The sequence below is a fragment of the Tamandua tetradactyla genome, chromosome 3, assembly GCF_023851605.1.
Source record: "Tamandua tetradactyla isolate mTamTet1 chromosome 3, mTamTet1.pri, whole genome shotgun sequence".
NCBI classification, from domain to species: Eukaryota; Metazoa; Chordata; class Mammalia; order Pilosa; family Myrmecophagidae; genus Tamandua; species Tamandua tetradactyla.
Window position 1 is genome coordinate 119,398,540 of NC_135329.1, and position 21,803 is coordinate 119,420,342.

General features: G+C 38.5%; 1 protein-coding gene across 24 annotated transcripts in view; it reads left to right on the top strand.

Annotated features, from left to right (window-relative positions):
* The window catches only part of LYPD6 (LY6/PLAUR domain containing 6), a 252,582-nt gene that overhangs the window by 184,267 nt on the left and 46,512 nt on the right, over window positions 1-21,803 (top strand). For 20 of the 24 annotated variants that reach the window (XM_077153763.1, XM_077153765.1, XM_077153764.1 and 17 more), the window contains one exon: window positions 21,480-21,534. The exons of 1 other annotated variant lie outside the window; for it this stretch is intronic. The gene's annotated coding sequence lies outside the window, so the exon portion shown is untranslated. Of the gene's footprint in view, window positions 1-6,284; window positions 6,371-20,501; window positions 20,695-20,737; window positions 20,761-21,479; window positions 21,535-21,803 lie in introns of those variants that run through there. 3 more of the 24 variants (XM_077153762.1, XM_077153774.1, XM_077153778.1) reach the window with 3 other exon arrangements.

Genomic DNA, 21,803 nt, shown 5'->3' on the forward strand with positions numbered 1-21,803 from the left:
TCATTTAAAATACCTTTAAAACTAGACATATTTTTCACTTCATAATTTTACTTCATAATTTTGAGCACTTTTGGACAATGAAATTTATTTTCTCTGATTATGTAAAGTACAAATCATCTGAAATTTCATGTCTCTGTGATAACCACACTTCTGATAACATTTTGGTATCTAGCCTTCCATATTTTTCTCTCACTCCATATGTGTGTGTTTATGTATAAACAATTTTGCATAAAACTATCATATTATACACTTTGTATTTATTGTGGATGGCTTTTAACAACTGCATTGCTTCCTTGTTCTTTCCCTCCCTTCTTCACATCCACGATTCCATCTCCCCAGCCAGTACTGGGCAACCTAATTTATATACTTCTGCTTATCTCTCCATGTTTATATAACCCTCCACAAATGCATATGTTTACTTTTTGTTTTGCTTTTCACATCCTCCAAAGCAATATAATTCATGTGGTCAGGATCCATTATCCTCAGTCCTAAATGATGGACAAGATATTTGAAAAAGAGAAGGATTATTGTCACATATACATTCTCTGCATCTTACTTTTCTTGCTCAACAATACATCATGGACTTCCCGTTGGGATGATATAGAGCGAGCTCATTCTCTTTAATGGCACTATAATAGGATGTGATGAAGGAGCCTTTTCTATTTTTTTTCCTATGCATAAGTCACTTCTGCCAGTGTCATTTATTAGTAAGCTGTTCTCTCCACAATGAATCAGAGTACTCCCTTTGTCATAAAGAAGCTTCCATTGATAGCGGGATTTATTTTTGTTCTCTTCAGTCTGTTTGTTATTTTTTCTCATGCTATATTTTGAATCTAATGGTTTTATATATGGTAAGGTGTTCCCTTCATTATTCTTTTCCAAAAATTTCTTGCCTAAAAAAGTATTACATTCACCTAAAAATTTGAGGATTATAATTGGACTTGCATTAAATGGATGTATGAATTTTGACTTTTTATAGTTTTCATTGATGATGTTATTATGATAGAAAGTTTTTCGGTTTCTGTTGTAGACACAGAGGAAAGCTCAAAACCTGTCCAGCCCCCAAATTCCTTCATTGATTCTTTTTTAAAACCAGAGCCAGAATTTCTAGGTATATAAACATATAACTAGCCAAAAGGGAAAAATTTATCTTTTACTATATTTATATTAACTATATCTTTTATTTTCTTTTATTCACTGTTGCATTGTAATGACAATAGCAGGTATCCCACCTTATTCTTGGCATTTAATTGCTTAGGCTGATGTTTGCAATTGATTTTTGGTGAACAGGATTTTTCACATTCAATAGGTTGCATTCTATTCATATTTTACTTGGAGTTTATTAGGAATGACTGTTGAATTTTATCAGATTCTTTTTTAAGAACCTATTAATGAAACCAACCACTTTTACTCTATGAATTTGTTGCTCTCATGAATGATGCTAATAGATTTGTTGATGTGAAATGTGACTTTCCATAGTATATCCCATTTGATCATTGGTAGTATATGTTGGATCTACTTTTGAATTCTACTTGCAATAATATTTTATTTAGAATCTTTGCATATATTTACAATTGAAATTGTGCTGCAGTTTTCTTTTATTAACCTGTTTTTTCCAGTTTTGTTTTTAAGGCTAAACCAATTTCACAAAATGACTTTTCATAGTTTTCTATAGTCTTGAATAATTAAAAATGACATATTTCTAATCTTTATAAATTATATAGCACTCACTGTGAAATCATCTATTTCTGCTTCTTTTTTTAATAGTGGAAATTTAACCACTTTTCTCATCTTGCTGATGTTAACTTTCAATTTTCATCATCTTTAGTTAGGTTTGTTAATTTATATCTTGTAGAAATTAATTCTAAGCCCTTTAGAATGCATTTTCTTCTTTCTCCCTCACCTGCCTCTAGGCTTGCTCATTCCTAACTTCTATGTTTTGTTTCATTCTAAATTATTTCTATACTCTTGCAGTTTGCCTCTTTTTCAGAAGTCTTTAATACTTAAATTACATGTTCTCAGTCATGGTATAATTATCCATTTGGATTTCACAATGTATGCACAAGGTTCTCGTCTCATCATTATTTCCTCTCCTCTCCTTTTTCCTTTCTCTAGAGGTCTTTGCTCTGATTCATGTTTTTAATTGTTTATTCTTTATTGATGTATAGTCACACCTGATTCATTTTTGTTGTAGTAGTGTCTTTATCAATATTTTTCCTCCTAAGAGGCAGGAGGTTGATTTATTTTTTGAGTCTTTGCATTTCTCCAAGGATTTTCTCTGTATATATAGAATAACCTTGGGAAAGTTCTTTAATTTTTTCTGGGCCTCAGTTTCCTTTATCTGTAAAATGGGGATACTATTCATAGCTACCTCATAGGAATTTTGTGACCATGAAATGAATTAATATAAGTGTTCTGGCTATTGATTGCTATATAATAAGTCACTCCAAGCCAGCAATTTAAAAATAATTTATTATTATCTCTGATGATGCTCTGGATTGGCAGGTCTTAGCTGGGTGACTCTTTGACCTCATGTGGTTGCAATCAAATAGCAGCAGCAGGGGCTATAATCTGTCATCTAAAGGCTCAGCTAGGCTAGATATCCAAGGCAACTTCTTCACTCTCAGGTCTTAGTGCTCCTCTGTGTAGCCTTTCTCTCAGTCACAAGTAGCCTGGATTTCCAACATGGTAACTCAGGGCTCCAAACAGCCAGGAAATGGGAACTAACACTCCCTATCAGGTCTTTAGTGCCCTTCCACCTTGAAATGGAAGAGTGGTGCTCATGGAAGGGGAGGGAAGGAATGAATGGCAGCTGCCTTTGTAGCAAACTACTACTGCATGTGAAGTACTTAGACTCTACCCGGTACTATGGAAGTATTAACTCAGTGATATTATTATTGTTGTTGTTGTTAAACAACCTGTAATACATTCTTTCATTCTGTAGAGTTGAACATTCTCTTATATGAATTCTGGGAATGCAGGTCTTTTTTCTCAGTGTGCAGATAAGTCTGATATCAATCTAACTGAAGATTTTTCAATAAAATAGGAAATAAGAGTTTTCCTTCTAGGTTTTTTTGTATTTTATAAAATATAAGGTAGAAAATAAGGGAATAAATATTTGTAAAAAAAAAAAAAGATAAAATTGCCCTTTTTTGCTGATAATTCTTTTTTAAGTTTCCTTTGTCTGCTTAACCAAATACCATGAAATGAGTCAGGTTAAATAATGGGAATTTATTGGTTCATGGTTTTGAGGCTGAAAGTCAAAATCAAAGTGTCAATTAAGGCAATGCTTTCATCTTAAGAACTGGTGTTCTGGGGTTGACTTCTGGTGGTACTTGGTCCTTAGCTTGTCACATGGCAAGGCATGTGGTGGTGTCTCCTAGTCTCTCCCTTCTGTTCCAATTTCTGTTGCTGACTGGCTTCTGGCTATTCCCTCTGTGGTTTTCACTCATTCTGCCTGAATTTTATCCTGTTTTTAAAGGACACCAGCAATAGGATTGTGCTAGTTGCATACCACAGAAAAGCCATGTTCTTTCTCTTAATACAATCTTATGTGTGTGTGTAGGAGACTTATCATTCAGGGCAGAAACTTTGATTGGATTATTTTCACAGAGGTGTGGCATGCCTGATTATGGGTAAAGCCTGTGATTAGATTATTTTCATGGAGATGAAATCTGCTCAATTGTGGGTGTGCCCATTTGACTAGATGGAGATGTGACCCTGCCCATTTATGGTCTTGATTAGTTTACTGGACTCCTGTAAAAGGGGAAACATTTTAGAGTAAGCTCAGAAGGGGCATATATACAGACATTTGGAGATGTTTGGAGTGCCAAAGGAGATGCTTGGAATGCTGACAGGGAGAGCCGTCACAGACAGTAATGTTGGGAATACAGAAAGTAAACAACCCCCCGGGAAACTGTTTGAAACCAGAAGTCAAAGGGCAGACACCGGCCATTTGCCTGCCCAGTTGATAGAAGTGTTCTATACCACTGGCCTTTCTTTAGTCAATATATCTTCTCTGGATGCCTTAGTTTGGACACCCTTATGTCCTTAGAACTGTAAACTTGTAACTTAATAAATCCCCTTTATAAAAGTCAGCCCATTTCTGGTATATTGCAGTCCAACAGCATTAGCAAACTAAAACAAGGAGTAAGACACATCCTGATTGAGGTGGGCCATACCTTAACTGCAGTAACCTCATCAAAAGGTCCTAATTACAATGGACTCACAGCCACGGGAATAGATTAAGTTTAAGAACATGCATTTCTGGGGTACATATAGTTCCAAACAACCACAATTCATTTTAGATAACCTAAGATTTTATTTAGATAAAAAATAACTACCTGGGATAAAGAAGGAAATTTGTTAAGATGAGTGAGTACAGGATAAACATACAAAAGTCAGTATGTTGGTTACAGTAGCACAAAATTGTGAATGTGATTAATGCCACTGAATTGCACATTTGAAAGTTTTTTAAAAGGGATATTTTGAGTTGTATATATTTTACTAAAATAATGAGTTATTTTAAAAGTCAGTAGCTTTTTTCTATTCTAGTAAGTACCTGTTTGTGTTATGTGTCTCTTTATTGTTATTCTTAGCCTCGAACTGGACCGAACTCTTTCATTCTGCCAACTAAGATCTTTTTGCCAATTTGGGAAATTTACCTCTATTTTTCCTCCAGTTATTGCCTCTCTCCATATTTTTCTGTTATTTTCATAACAGAGCATGACTGCTATATGCCAACTGCCTTTTCTTGGGAGGATTTGCCCTTTTTATTATGAGGATTCCAACCTCCCTATTTTGCAGATGGTCCTTTATTTTATTATATGATGAAGGTGGTAGGTGGTGATGTGTGTATTTTGTTATGTTTTTTTTTTGTGGCAACCCTGAAAGTGCTTCCTGCAGTTTTCAGAGGGGAAGATTTGCATTTCTCTCACTAGAGCACTCTGCTTTGCTACTGAGGAGGCTGGGTTCAGAAAGCCTGTGCTGGAGGACAGAAGGAGACAGGCTGGACCTGTCACAATCCTGGGCCACTCTCATGGGGTTGCTGCAGTTCAAGCACTGCAATGGCTTGACTTGAACTCTCAGAGGAAACAGCCCAATGAGTAAACCAACCAATGAGTTGGTTTCCTCTTATGGAAACCAACATAAGAGGACCCAACCACTTGCAAATAAGCAGAAGCTAGGTGGCTTGAGTGAAATAGAGCTGTGTGAGGAGAACGGTGGTACACTCTATTAAGAAAAAAGATAAAAAGTAATTCCATTGCCAAAAACAAGTTTTATGGGATTTAAATGAAGTACTTTTTAAATGGAGTGTTTATTAAGTGGGTTATCCCAGAAATTGATAACTGTGATTGCTTCCAGAGAAGGAGCCAAGATGGCTGGAGTATCAGGGTAAGAAGAAAACTTCAGTTTCTTTGGAAGTTGACCCTATGTCAAAATAACCCATCACATATGCGTGCATTTGAATAAAGAACGGAGTGGGCTATTAAAAATTCAAGAAGTGGTGTTAGAACAGGGCAGACGTTTTCTGTTTATGAACTACAGGAGGACCTTGAATTTGAATGGGAAAGATACTATTTTATTTCCATTATCTTCTAATTAAAAGTTAGTATTTCCTTCAGTTATGAATGTAGGCCATAAACCACAATAGTATTAGCAGTACCTGCAACTTTGTCATCAACAGAAATCAAAGATATTTGAATAACATTAAATTGCAGATGTCTTGAGGTATTATTTATACTCATCACTGCTTTGAAATAGTGAGTTGGGAACCAGCACTAGGACTTGATATTTAATGTGATAATAAAGAAGCCCATATATATTAGTATATCATGAGTTTATTTTGATATTCTTATTTTAATATAATTAGTTTCCCTTGTAATCCTATATTTTTCATTTTATTTGGGGAAGGAGTCCACAGGTTTTGCAAGATTGCCAAAGACGTCCATGTCCCAGAAAAGTTCAAGAACCTATGGAATATAAGGACTGTTTGGGTGAATTACTGATCTGGAAGACCAAGTAGAAAAATATTTCAAAATATAGAGCAAAGAAAAACATGTTTTAGAAGCTCAACCATTAGCAGAAGGCTATTAAGACACTTGGAAGACAATCTAATGCTTGCAATATTACAAAATAGAGCCCTTCATAATAAAAGGACAAATCTTCCCAATAAAGAGTGGTTGGAGACATTATATCTGTATTTTGGCTTTTGTTGTTGCTTTATTTGTATGTGCTTTTTAAGGAAAATACAACATGGATCATGGTGGGTTTTTGTTTTCAAGATTGAATTCACTGTTCCACAAAACACCGCAGTTTGAGAACCTCTGATCCAGGTTCGATGCCAGCTTGTACAGATGGAGGAACCAGTGTGAGTGTCTGAGGGGAAGCAGCTAGTTATGGCAGGAGCCAGGTCTCTAGGTCTTTCCTAGTAAACTCGACTAAAGAGTACCCCAGAAATGGTGGTAGGGAAGTCTCAGGACAATGGCCTGATGCATTTATAACCAAAAGAATGTTTAGTGTTCTGCCCCCTCTGTGACAGTGGCAGCAGGTCCCCTCTGCCTGAGCACTCTTACTGCTTATTCACCAGACTCTTAACGTTCTAACTGGAGATATAGAAAGGGATGGATTTTGAAAGTCTGACGTTGTTCCCTGCTGAGTGATAGGGCTTGAGTTACTGTTTATTTAGCAAACCAATAGAACACCACCAGTGCTTCAGACTACTGATTGTTTGTAAGGAAACAACAAAACACATAGGGGTGTGTGTGTGTATGTATGTGCATCATTAATGCGTTATCGTTCATAGTTCTTCCTTGGGAGGACGAGAGAGGGACAAATCTTGTTTAAGCCCCAGGATTATATGTTCATGTGAATTTTTTTTTGAGTAAACTACAAATGTTGTTTGTCATTGTAACCCTTGTTATTTTCTTAGCTCTTGATTAAATACCATATTTAAACTTTCTGAGAACTCAGTTAATAGTATTCTCTAATTACAACAGATGTTTGTATGTTTGTTTTGTATTGGTGTAAGGGCATCCATAATTTCATGTTTTGATAGGTGTGAGGGATGCAGATATTAACTTTTACTCTAAAATTTGGGGCCTTCCCCTGACTATGCAAACAAAGTAAATAAATAGTGATGTTTACATAGCACTGCCTGTGTGTATGAAATAGGTTCCCGTTTGCATACAGGATGCATCCTTCCCAAAGGGGTTAAACTAAATGCTTCCACGTGCATCTCATTGGCCAGGAGAGTGCCACGTGGTTACCCCTGCTCTAGGGAATTCTGGGGAAGGTTATGTTGGGTCAGGCAGATGGCTGTCCTGAACAAAACTGAAGTTCTATTAATGATGAAAATGGGATGATGGGATTTTGGATATGCAACCAGCAGTGCCTGGCCCAGGATCTCCGCCATGCCCCTCCATCTTCATTCTGCTGACTTCTGCTCATCTGCCAGCTCTTGATCCATGTCATCTCCTCCAGGAGCCCCCTGTGAGGCCCCAGTCTGGGTTAAGCGCCCTGCCATTGAGCACTGATGGCATTCTATAACCATACATATAACAGAGACTCTAATGTATCTCTGTCATCTGGAAATGACTGTTTTGTATAAATGCTATCTCATTATATAGATGTCATCAGTAGGGTTTGTGCCCAATTTTTATTTCCAGCCCTTAAAACAGTACTTTGCACACACCAGATGCTTGGTTAAAGTTTGTTGAACTGAATTGTTGAAAACACTTTTAACTTACTGAATTTCAGGGACCTCAGAGCACATTTTGAATTTCTGAGAAATGTTTATTTTCCCCCCCATTTTGAGATATAAATCATATGTTTATAAGTATATCCATTGCATACATTTTTAGATGTTTTTAATCTTATAAAACATGCAATTTAACTTGGTATTCCTGTAGTATTTTTGTGTGTGTATGGTTTGTATTTGGGAACAGATTGTTAAATACATCAGTTATTACTTATGGTATGAATTACTTTGACACTTAAACCAAGTAGGGGTTAGAGACATTGCTCTTGAACATTGGATTCTAGTTACTAAGGTGACCAGCTAACCCCACAACGATGTTAGAAGACAAATAAGGTTGTTTATCTAAAAAGTGCTTTGAACTTTCTTACCTCTTCTAGAGAAAGGTCCTGTGTTAACTCCTGGTACAGTTAATCCCTCTCTTCCCCTTATCCATAGGAGAAAAATTAGAGTGCAGATTGTCAAAAGGTCACTGATTCTTGATTTTGAAATTGAATTAAAATGGATTTGGGATGTTGGCAGGAGACCAACCTTCTGTGTGGAGAAAATGAGGCTCTTGTTAATGTAAGTCAGTATTTTGTGAATTTGGATTATCATCAGCTCCTGTCTAAACCCTAGCTGGAGCAGGTGATGTGTAATACATTTGCATTGAGAAGGGTAAGGCATTTATAATACATTTGTGTCTGTGGCCATTCTCAAGTTCCAACTCTGTTTTCTAGTTAGATCATACCAAAGCTAGATATCTGGGCCTCATTAGCTTTAGAAGTGTTCTCATTGGGTTATATTTACTGAAATACTTATGTGAAGGGTATTTCCAGGCCTTTTACAGAAGTTGTTAGGGGTTAGGACAGTTGAATGGTCTCAGTATCCCAAAGTGTGGAACCCAAACCAGCAGCATCAGCACCACCTGGGAACCGTGAGAAATGCAGTCTCAGGCCTCACCTCAGACTTACTCAATCAGAAACTCTGGGAGTGGTGCCCAGCAATCTCTGTTTTAACAAGTCCACTGTGATTCTGATTCAGGGTCAGGTTTCAGAACCACTGGCCTAAGGCCATAAAGTCAAGATGTTTGCAGAGTCTCCTCTTTAATGTCCTTTAGAATTCAGGGCCAGGCAATATGTTTCCTTTGATCAACTGGCATGCCGACAACCAGAAACCCATCATGTTTCCATTTTTGCCTTTTTCATGGAAACTTGGAGCTAAACTTCACTGCTCAGTCATAGTTGCTTCATTTGCCTGGGCTTTTTAAGCTTTCCCTTCCTTTCCATGAGTTTCATATGCTTGTTTTATTTAACAGCCTTACTGTGAGTCTTTTATTTATAGACCTTCTCAAATCCATTTTGCTAGTAAATGGGTTGGTGGTGTGAATTGGGTTATAATTTGAAATAAATTGACTCATTCATATAGAGATCGACAATAGAAGTATTTGACCAAGAAACGTACTAGATGGTAGGGTAAACTAGTGTGAAATTAAACATATCTTGCAGAAGAAAAATCCATGTCCTGGTGGTTTATTGTCCCTACATTCTTACTGTTTGTGAGAGTGTTACACTCAGAAAATCTCTCCTATGGCTTGCATTCCCCGTTCCCTACTTTATAAGGGATTAACATCTTGTTAACTATCATCCAACAGTTGGCCTTATCCTCACACAAGGCAAATTGAGGGTATTTGGGACACTCCACTGGGTCTTCCAGACATCTCATGTTACACGATAATCCTGAAACTAACCCTCTTACCAGATACCCTTCCCTTGCCAGGGCAAGATTGGAATGATGCAAAGAGAAGATTGAGATTGTGAGTTCCTATATATGTTTCTACCTTTTGATTTATCATAATATTATATAGGAAAATAGATGAAGAGAATGAGCCAGCCAAAATTCTTTCATGTGTAAGGAAAAATAAAACCTTATTAAAGGAGTTTGGGGGCGGGGGGGGGGGAGAGGGAAGAAGAATTTCATCCTTCTGTTCTGTTACAGACTTATCAAACCACTTGGTCTATGCCTTCTTTTCCTTCATTTGTTCACCCCCTGCTTACTCTATTTTCTTTTCCTGCCTCACTTCTCTGAGATTTGTACTTTCCATTTCTTCTTAGAAGCAGTTAAGTTGATCTATTCCCTGGCATTAGGGCTTATACCCTGGGGATTTACCAATTGATTGGCCTTTTAATCCTGTTGTTAAAATTCTCCCAATACTCACTGACATGGAGCAGTTTCAATTTGTGTGTTTCAGAGTGTTGGCCAGGGTTGCCCAGAAAGTAAAATTTGCTTATGTGCTTTGCAGAACAAGGGAGGTTGCAGGCAATCGATTTGCTGTGTGACTGTGTGGACTTGGGGGAACAAGGGAAAAGGGATTTGGAACAACTGCCACATTCACAGGACCAAGAGGAACGTCTGGGCTCCATCCACACAACTTATGGCAGGAGGAGGATGCAGTTTGAGCCAGTTTAGTGCAGAGGTGTCCTAATTTAGGGAGAGGAGCCAAGGCGGCCAATTGCATCTTCACTGCATTTAGGGATACCTGGACCAACCCCAGAATCTATGGCCATGTTTCTCTATTTATGTATTTACGTAAAAAATAGGTCTTAGTAAGCAATGAAACTTTGTCAGAATAAGACGTTCAGATATGAAAACTGTGTCACTCGTATTTTCCTCAGAATTTATTTGTTTTATGCCATTGGTCAGAATAAGAAATCTCAGACTATGGGAGAAAAGTACAAGCCGAGGTTATTTATTAAAACATTTACTAAATATATATTTTTTAAAATGCTCATTTCCATTTTCTAAGTCCTTACCTACCTTCTATAACTTTGTAATGAAAATTTTCCCATCCATTAAGTTTTTTTTTTTTTTCCAAAGAGCCAGGTTATGATTTGAAGGTGCTTCTAAACATAGTTTATTTATTTAAAAGATGTTAGCATTCTTTGAGAAATCAAGATGTTTGTATAGCCTTTAGTAGAGAAAAAATGTATTAACAAATTTTACTTCCCCTTAAATAGTATAAATTTATGCTTTTTGCACATCTGGCTTTCCTACTAAATTATGATTCTCTGAAGGATCAGGATTGGCTCTTATTCAAATCTGAACCTCCTTCCTGGCCCATGCATCCCCCCCAAAAATAAAAATCAACAAATATGAACCTTCAAATATAGCATAGGCCTTGGCCCATGTTGGATTCTCAGTAAACATTTGTTGAGCAGCACAATTAAGTAGTTGCCTCTTTGGTGAAGTTAATATAGCCTGCTAGTAGTGTGGATTTTAAAATATCCCATGAACTGAGAGGGCAAAATCCAGAACATGGTGATTTATTCCTAAGAAGAACAGAGCCGCCCAGTCTGATGGGCATTGCTGAGTACTGAGCCTCCCAGCTCCTGCTGTAGTGCTAAGTGCATTCCATGGGGTCATGGTTAAGGCCACTGGAGCATTTGACAGTGGTAGACATTAGCTGCCTGGCACAGACCCAGACAGTTTGTGGGCATGCTTTATTTGCCCTCCTATTGGACTTTGTTTTATTTTTAAATCTGTTTATATCATCTAAAATGCATCTCACAGTAAAAATCCAATTTCTTGGGTTTCTTAAGCTCAGCAGATTCAATCACATTAGCCCACATTTCCACACAGCAACATGCAACTGGAACCAGTAGTGGCTGTTCCTTTTATATGAACGTAGACTCTAGACTTTATCATCATCTAGAGAGAAAGAGGCACGTAAATGAGTAATTGCATTAAAGTGGGATGCTGCCGTCATGGGATAGATATACAGAACCCCTACTACATACGTAATATGATTATGGGGTAACCTGTGTTCCCTGGTCAGGCAGATCCCTTTGAACTGATCATGCAAAAACTCAGATTGTAAAAATAGGGCCAGGCCAAGGTTTGGTGCTTAGATTGGCTGTCAAGCCTCGGTTCCTAGAAAGAAAGGAGAGGGGACAGGCATTCTAGACAAAGAGAACAGTATAGATTTTCCAAAGCTTGGATGCAGGAAGGTATATTGCACATGGTTGTTGGGGTTCCTGGGAGGAATAAGGGAAATGAGCCTAGAGAAATGGTAGAAGCAGATTGTGAAGGATTATGAAACAGACACCATAGTAGGATGAGATGGGAGAAACAAAGATTAGGGTGAATTCCTGGAAAATTAAATGGAGATGGAGTAAGGGGAGGCTTAAAAACTGTCAGACTGTAATTATGGTCTGATCTTTGTGAAGAAGAGAAAGAAGCAAGGAGTGTTGGGTGGATCTCCAAGCACTGTGTAACCCAAGAAAGTTTGGCAAGGCAGATAGGGAGTCCTTGAGCCAATGTTGCCTGCCTTCTTATCCCTGCCCCACCCAGTCATGACTGGGAACAAACAGCCTGGGGAAGTGTGGCCTTGGTGTGAATGTCATTATGGATTTGAGAGCTCAGTAGCTGGGGCCTAGGTTAATTATGCTTCCCACGATCAGAATTTAGAGCGGCTTCTTCTCATGGCCGCTGCACTCTGCCCCTGTGCCTCACAGACCTGCTTCTCCACACGAGTTCAGGGAGCAGCACTCCATGGTTCCCGTAGGCCACTCTTCCTGAGAGGAAACTCAGAAGATGAAGCTTAGTGGGGCAAACTGTATTCCCTCCTGGCTGCAGTTGGTGTGGGGGCTGCAATGGATACTCCTCTTCTCCTTCCTACACTATGCATTCTGAATTCCCGTCCCGCTTGGTGATCCCTTCCATAGGTCTTGGTGACATACCCAAATCTTCTTTGCTGAATGTAGTGTACCCAGATCTTCATTGCTGGATGGTCTGAAGCCTGGGTAGTCATTCCCTTCTCAGGTTGGGATTGCTGCACATGTCCTGTTACAGTTTCAGTGGGCCAAGGAAATACCAGGAGACACCCAGATAGATTGCTAGGTTCCATACGTATTTCTCCCTATCTTCATTGTATAAAATCAGCTCTGCCAGTATGGCATTCTGTTGGTCCCTGGGCACAAAGAGTCCTAGTGGCAGCTGTAACTTATAGTTCACTGGAACGCTTGGAGTGTCCTCTGGAAGAGCACACCCCTTCAGAGATCAGGACCTCCAATCCTAGGGAGCCCAGAGTTGCATGGATGAGAAGCACAAAATTCCCCAGTGGGTCAGTGGGTGTGATGGTAAATGGGGCCGCTCTTGCTTCTGTCCATTGGTTTTTGGACCCTTGAATTCTTCCTACTAGGGACATAGTACCACAAAGAGGACTCTGATATAATGCATATGCTGCATCCTGAATGATAACATTCCACCCTTCAGATAATTGCCTCTGAGCTGTGCTTCAGCTTGCACCTTTAGAAGGCTTTACCATTGTGTGCTGCCACCTGCGTCTAGGTGGAGCAGTATATACCATTGGATTCCGTTGTCTTGACCTAGACCCACACCTCCTTTCTGTGAATTGGTCCCCTGCCCAGATGCTATGCTGTGTAGGGTCAGGCATTCCATAAACCTTCAGATAATAGCATGGGCAGAGATTCTACTGGTATGAATGACTATCACTTAATAGAACCGGGCTCATCACAGGCAGTTACGAGTGTGTGATCACTTGGTGTCACTTGAGAAAACATTCTTTCTAGGGCTCAGTAACATGCCACTAGGTGTTTCTCAAAAGGGGTATATTTCCCTACTGCAGATGGTATGGCCTTGCTCTAGAATCCCTGTGGCCTCTGTTGTTATTCTCCCACTGAGACTTGCCATAAGCACTTATACTGCCATGTATATACCAATAAAGAATTTAAACTATATCCTGTGAGCAGTGGGAAACCGTTGACAGTTTCTAACTGTAGAGCTATATGATTAGATCTCTGTTATAGAAACTATAATGCAGAAGGACTGGAAAGAAAAGAAAGCAGAGGAAGGGAGACCTGTTTAGAAGCTCTTGTGATAGTCCGAGCAAAAATTAAGAATCTGAACTGAAGTTCTGGCCATAGGCAAGATGAAGACACTGGGAATGATTTGGGAAGTATTTAGAATGTGGGATCAGTAAAACTGGGGAAATTGTGTATTGGAAGAAAAAAAGAGAGTTGTCCAGAACAATTCTGGTGTTTGGAGCTGTGCTGAGTAACCAAAAAGGATTTCCTCTGTTATATTTTTGCTGTTGCATTATGTGTGCCTAAAGACTATGCCACTAAAAGAGACTTGAACTGTGCTGAGCCAAAAACGTTAATGAGCTGTGCCTAATTAGCTGGATCTTGAACTGAACCCTGATATTAATTTTTATTGAATAACTTTTTTTCTTCCAAAAATCTTGAATTGGGATAAATCTAGAATATATTGAACTATAATCTCAAATGTTTTTTTTTTCATCTTTTTCTTTATCCTTTAATCCCAGAGCTTAGAATAGGACCCAATACATATTAGACTCAGTAAATATTAAATCAATGAATCCTCCCAACTAAGCTAATTAATTTTGAATTTGTGATACTTTGCCCCTTATTTAGAGCCTGAGTTAGTAGTGGGAGATAGTGAACTTGCAGTGTAAATGAAGACTGCAGAAGATGCACCTTGCTCACAAGTTTTGTGATATGAGGAAACTGGTTGTATTAAGTCATGGCCAACTCACAGGTTTCCTAGACTTGATGTTTTTTGGCTTCTTCAAATCCTACTGCAGGAAAGGACTAAGAGAGATCCTTTACTTTTCCTCTTGCTCACGAGCAAAGAATTCTAGGCAGATACTTTTCTTATTGCTTTGTGACACAATCTCAGGCAGGGACATGCCCATCCTTCTTCCTTACCCCACAGACGCAAGCCACAGTTCTTTCATTCCTTTTTGTATCCCTTTTCCAAGTCATCAGGCCCAGAGTTGACTTCCATAGAAACAGTTGTGCATTATTTTCTGATATGATTTCATTAATATTAATGTGTTGTCATTTAACTGAGTAATAATCGTTCTATTTTACCTTAGTCCTAATTAGTTCTGAGGTCACAACTCTAAGTGGCTGCTCTTTACTCCCTTATCATTTATTTAGAACTCTACTACCTAATACTGGCTATTTAATTTAAATTTAAATTAAATTCATTTCCTCACCAGCTACATTTGAACTTAAATCTGTCAAAATACAATTACATTGCCCTTACCACTATGAAGCAAGGCCTCTAACAACCATGGATGGGTGGAGGACATAGCAGGAGCAGAGAAGGTGGTTCTTAGTTGATCCTGTGGGAGGGGAAGGGATGGGAGACTTCCTGGAGGGTAGTGAAATCTGAACTGAACCTTAAATAGAGAATGGAAGGTAACCAAAGGGGGCAGCAGGATCCAGAGCTTCAAATGAGAAACAGCGTGGCATGCATTAGAAACCCCATGCTTGAGAAATGAGGCAAAATAAAGTGTCAGTGGCTGAGAGATTTCAAACAGTCGAGAGGTTATCCTGGAGGTTATTCCTACACATTGTATAGATATTCCCTTTTTAGGTTAAGGTGTATTAGAGAGGCTAGAGGGAAGTGCCTGAAACCGTAAAGCTGTGTTCCAGTAGCCATGTTTCCTTAAGGTGATTGTATAATGGTATAGTTTTTGCAATGTGGATACTATGTAATCGTGAAAACCTTGTGTCTGATGTTCCTTTTATCTATGGTATGGACAGAGGAGTAAAAAATATGGATTAAAAAAAATAATGGGGGAACAAATGTTAAAATAAACTGAATAGATTGAAATATTAGTGATCAATAAAAGGGAGTGGTGAGGGATATAGAAAAGAAAGGGGGAACAAAGGTTAAAATATATTGGGTAGATGGAAATACTAGTGGTCAGTGAGGGAGGGGTAAGAGGTGTGGTATGTATGAGGTTTTTCTTTTTATTTCTTTTTCTGGAGTGATGCACATGTTCTAGGAAATGGTCATGGTGTTGAATATACAACTATGTGATGATATTTTGAGCCATTGATTATGCATCAAGTATGGAATGTTCATATGTTAAGAATGTTCATGTTTGTATGTTGTTTTGTTTTGTCAATAAGAATATTAGAAAAAACAGTAAAAACTATTGGAAATGATGGATGGTAGTTAATAGTACAATTATAAAACTTTTTTCATGAATTTTAACAAATGTACTGCTAATGCAAAGTGTTAATATATAGGCGTACTGTATATTTTACATTTTTCTGTATACCTACAACTTCTCTAATTAAAAAAAAAAGGAAAACGTTTACCTCAAAAAAGAAGAAAAATGAAATCCCATACATGGTGTTCTGTCAGTTGAGCGTGACGTGTCAGGAGGGGTCAGATCTTGGGAAGCCTTATACACTTCCCTGACCATCTGGTACCGAAGCTTCTTGTTACCATTGGAGCATCTACCTCCACCTCCTCCCCCAAGACCAATACTTCAGTGCTAGCATTGGAATTTTAGGGATCTTAGGATTGTTTTGAAGTCGGAATTGGGTTTAGAGTATCCAGTGGGTTTAGGGTCTAGAAAGCCTCAGTGGAACCACTTTGAATCCTGTAGGTCTGGGGCGCTCCACAGCTAGTACCTGTCTATGAAAGCATGTGCCGTCCCTGTCTCTTTCCAAGTCTCCCTTTCTTCTACCTTCCAGATAAGCTGCCCTGTTTTACATGAAGGACTCTGGACCTCCTTGGGGATTTCATTGGTAATGGCTGGTGATCTCTATCAAAAGATAGCACATCAATATCAACCCATGATCATACTTGACTAAATGATTCTAAGGTGTACTGTCTTTCCCCTATATGCTAGGCAAGTCAACATTTCCTCCCAAGTATTCAGCAGCCTTTATAGGGATTTTATTTTAAGAATTGCATAATAATTTTATTAACAGAGTACAAGAATAGATAACATTATCTTGCCTGCTTCATAGCAGATGATGAATGAATGAACAAGTAAAATAGAAAACAAGGAGGAAAATTGAAAAATACAAATAGAATTTTAATAAGGGCAAGAGAATAGTATCAGTGTCAACAGTCAGGAACTTACGTTCGTTTATCCACAAAAAGCTACTCAGTATTTTTTTCCTCCTAAGGTAATTATTTTAGATACAAAACCAAACATTTTCTATTATCAAGAGCAATGCTCTTTTATTAATAACTCCTACATCTGTTTCTGCCTGAATGAATACTATGTAAAATCTTATTATATTCTGCTTTGCTATAATAGACTTCTTTAATAACCATTACTTATGGAGGCTCATAAATGAAGATGGTGAATTACAAAGGGAGAATTTCTACCTTAATAATACAGAACTGGAAGGTCATCCAGTGCATTTCCCTGCCTCCTAACCCAGAATGAGGACATCTTTCTTTCCTCTGAATTATTGTGCTAATTTGTTCAATGTGCTTTAAGAGTCAAGTTATAGTTTAGGCTGTGAGTTTTAGCAAGTCCCAATACTCTTTTCTTAAGATGAAACTGTAATGGTCTTTGAACTGCTAGGAGACATACTATGTTTAGTAGAAGGTAGTGGTTCAGAAATTTGGAGCATGATCATGTAGATAGATTTTTAAAAATTTTTTGATAAAGATTTTATCAAATGAGAAATGTTAGATAAGATTTAGAAATCAACCCACTAAAGAAGCTAGTGGCTAAAAAAACATGACCATGGGTTTTTTACACGAGTCATTGTTAATGTGTTGGCTATTTGATTTTTTTTTCCTTGTCGTTTTTCCCACAGAAAGAAAGAATGTAGTCTGGCTAGTCTGGCTCTTCTAGCCCATAGGAAATTCTGGAAGGGCTCGCCACATTTATAAAACTGGCAATTGCAATTTTTTCTGTCTTGAGTTTCAGCAAGGGCTAAATGGAAACTATCATCAAGGCCTTTTGACAAAGTATTTGATCAGGATTCTTGGAACTAGGGGCAAAACGCAACTCTATGGGCAAAACGCAACTCCATGCCATGTAGGAAAGAAGATTCAGCATAGGTTGGTTCTTCTCAATCCTGGATAAGAATCAAGATTTGGTTATGTCATGGCTAAGAGTTAAAGTGAGTCATTTTCTTCATGTTCTCCAACCCTTCCCTGACAATCACAAGGATAAGAGGTTTCATATTTTAGGTGAGCTGCAAGGGAGGAGATTGTGTGTGAAGAAGAAAAGGAATGATTTATAAGCTTGCATGGGAAAGAGGAATTCTGGTCTCCTTTTGTCCCCAAGGTCCATGGGGTTTCAAGAATGGGCACCCTCCACTCTCCATAGCCCAAAGGGAAGTGGTATTTTTAGTATGAAGAGTTAAAGTCATTTGTTTACACTTGTCTTCCAGCTTATGTGGTGAAGGGATGCACAGTGGTGGTGGTGGTACAGATTCTGTGGGACAGAGAGCACTTATGAGGATGGTTGAGTATGGCGGTCGGTGGCCAAAGGTGATGGAGGGGGGTAATATGGGTGAATTAACAGCCCTTGAGGCCTCATATAGAATCATCCTGCCAGATCTCTAAAAGGAAGAGAAAGTGGCCCTAGAATATCTCCATGGACTCAATGTCTGCTCCTAGCACTTCTTTCCTGTTTTTGAAGTTTTGGAAATGCTTGGTTAGCTGAGGGAATATAAACACATCACTCCAAATACCGAAAAGACTACCCTCTGTTTAATACCAAGATAAATCTCCTTTGATCAAGAGATGGAAGCCTTATGCCTAATCTAAATTTTGGATTTGGAATTGGGTCATTTGGAAACTGAGAGAAAATCTCATTGTGGATTTAATCTACTTGTAACTATCATTTTATTTCTGAGTACATTTTGTACTTCTACACTTTTGTAAAGCTTCTAGGATGAAAATTCCCAGAAAAGGTCATGGGAACATGACTTTTTAAACTCAGAATTTCGTTGTGGTGGTGTCTTGTTTTGTTTTTTTAAAGACAGAAAAGCAAAAATTTCTCCCAGCTGGTGAAATTCCTGCCTGGGGAGTTCTTTGACCCATTCCCTTCAGCTGTTTACACTTGAAAATACCTTCCCTTTAGTTCTTTAGAAGCTAAAGGTTGATAGAGGAAGCAAACAAGGATATAGGCAACAAGCAAAATAACTCGTAGAGCTAATAAAACATCATTGTAAAATATGAATATACCTTTAGCTGTCCTTGGCCAAACACCATTTATCCTTCAGGAATTGAGGCATTTTTGATGCAGTTGACCTTTAAATCAAATTGAGGCAAGGTAGAAAGGCAGCTCTACCCTAAAACTCTGGCCTTGCCAAAAGGCTCCAGAAAAAAAAAAAAAGAATGATTTTTAAAGCATTGATTTTTATGAAAACAGATCCTTAATTCTGATTGGAAATGTGAATATCTGTCTCCCCATAGGTGTGAAAATAAAATACCATACCTACAAAGTCTAGAAAGGTCATCTTTTACTGGTTTTTATTAATGACATTTTTAAAAAACCAACTCATCTTTTAGTTGATAAGCCTTAAAGAAGTAGTAGTATAAAAAGCATATTTGTTTCAAAGGAAAATTCAGTCTTTTGGCCAGACCCTTTTGGAAGACTCTTGAATTGGTCAGAGCTCCTGGTTGCAAGGGACAGAAAGCCAAAGCAAACCAGCTTGGATAAAAAGGGGTATCTATTATGTGGATACTGAGGCTTCTGTCATAAAATGCAAGGATAGCTAAAGGTATATTCATATTTTACAATGATGTAAAATATGACAGAAGGGCAGGGTTGACTATAGCTGAGTCCATTCTCTCTATGTCTCATCTTTGTTTCTCTCTTGGCGCACAAGATCCATTCTCTTCTTGCTCTTCCACTTGGAGGGGAACATGGTTCACACGTTCCTGAGTGTCACATCTTTGGGTCTTCTGGACCAGAAAGACCTAAGTGTCTTTTTCCAATTTTAGTTTGAAAAATAGGAAGAACTCTGGTTGGCCTGGTTTGTATCTGATGTCCAACCCTGGTCCAGACAACACTGGCCAGTAGGATGGACCATGTAGGAATGTGGTACTTTCCAGTAGCACACATAATTGGTGTCAAGAGTGGAACCATTCCCACAAGAAGTGAAGGGAGGGCAGAAGTGTTTCTAGATGCCCCAAATAACTATGTTTTCATTATTTCAACCTTTTATCTTGTTTGAAGTATTATAATGAAGCAACAGTCCAGTTTTAGAGAGGGAAGTCATATCATTAGGTAACGTTCCCACATACTGGAATTTGCAGAAATATTCATTTGAGCTACATTTAACCTCATTTTGTACTTACAGACTAATGAGGTTATTTGAAACTCTATAATGTTTTTCAGAGCACACATATAGGTGATTTTGCTACCCAGCATCCAGTCCTTCATGTGACAACAATTAGAGTTTCCTCTGGGTAACCTATCCCTCCCTTACTCTGACCCCATGTGATTTGCATGAAGTTGACACTACACACTTGTTGCAATGACATGCTAGTGACCCAGCCCTGGGCAATTGGAATGTCACATTCTCCTGGCCAGTTATTTGTTCAGGAATGGACATATGACCTCCCTCCTTTCTTAGGGTTTTTTCTGGCACAGTTTGGAAGATGACTTCCTGAGAGAGTTTCTGAAACTCCTGGTGGCCATGGTTTGGGAAGCGCGTGAATGAAGAACAAAGGAGGACTTCCCTCTCTCCCCATCCCCCTACTTTTGGTTACAGCTTGTTTGATTTGGATTTCTGTACCTGATAACCAAAGGGTCCTGAAAAATGCAGTTATCTTCATGAACTGAAGATAATTCCTAGTTAGCTCTTTTGCTCCACTTCCTTATGTTCCAGGTATTTATCGCTACATAACAAATCACCACAAAACTTAGTTGCTTATGATGATAACAATCATTTTATTATCTCATAATTACCGTGGGTCAGAAATTTGAGGAGGGCTTAGCTAGATTGTTCTGGCTTGGAGTCTCTGGGCAGTTGAATCAGACAGTGGCTGGAGCTGTAATAGAGGGGAAGAGGAACGGCTGGAGCAGCTGAGGGCTGGCTGGTTATCTCCGCCTCTTCATGAAGTTTCAGTAGCTCTGTGTGAATGATGGACTTCCTTGCAGCATGGCAATGTCAGGGAAGTCAGCATGCGTGAGTGTTCCAAAGGACCAGTGCAAGCTCTGTCCCCTTCCATCAGCTAGCCCTGGAAGTCACATGGTATCATTTCCACTATACTGTGGCCAACTGATGAATAAGGAGAGCCCATAATTGAGAGGAGAGGGTGAAGGCTCTACTCCTCAATGGGAGGCATGTCAGAGTATTTGCAGCCATCTTTTAAAACCATCACATGTTAGGGAACAATCCTCAAATTATGCTCAGGATGATATCATTAAGTAGAAAAAGTTGATACTTTGGGAAGCTAAATTCACTTTGTCAGGTCACTAAGGCACCACCAAGCGTAATCTGTACGTAACGAAAATTAATTCAAGTTGTCTCATGAGACCCGTGTTCTTTCAGTCTTCAGAATCCCATTTTACTCTCACCATAGGTATTTCAAACTTCAATTTGAATTTGTGTAATTTTTCTACTTCACAACTGTCTAAATATTGAGTTGGAATTGAGGTGTTGTCATTTAGTACTTGGTATCTTAGTCAACCTCGCTCCTAAAGATGCTTAATTTTCTTCCAATGACTAGTTTAAGGAGTGGGAGTATTTTATTTTCAGGATTCCATTTGGAACAGGACTTAGGGCACAGATATGTAAAACTTAAGTGGGTTATGGTCCTGTCTCTTTGCCTTTCTGACTAGTATAGACATCCTCCTTTATACTATCTTCTGCCATCCACGGAGTGAAAATTTAGAAAAAACTTTTCTCAATTTTCTCCCAAGTGGTAGAAGCCCAATAGATCTCAAGCTAATTTTTTTTTTCTATTTCAGAATGTAACAAGTAATCCATTGGAATAAAACCTGCAGTTGAGCAACTCATGCAAAGGTAATTTAGAGCACAAATTAAATCTGTCAGAGTGGTATTAGATTTGCAAAAGCTCATAAATAACAAATGAAAGGTCACAGAGCTGTGAAAATGAGAGTGTACTTCTTCATAAAGAGAACTGTACAGGGGCAGGACTGCAGTGCATGCTCAAATAGCAGCACCACAAAATGGAAACATAGCATTTTCTCTAAATGTAGAGAACAGTCCAAAGGCACATGTACTCTGGGGAAGAGCTTCAGAGTTTCAGAAAAGACTCTTCCTATAATTTG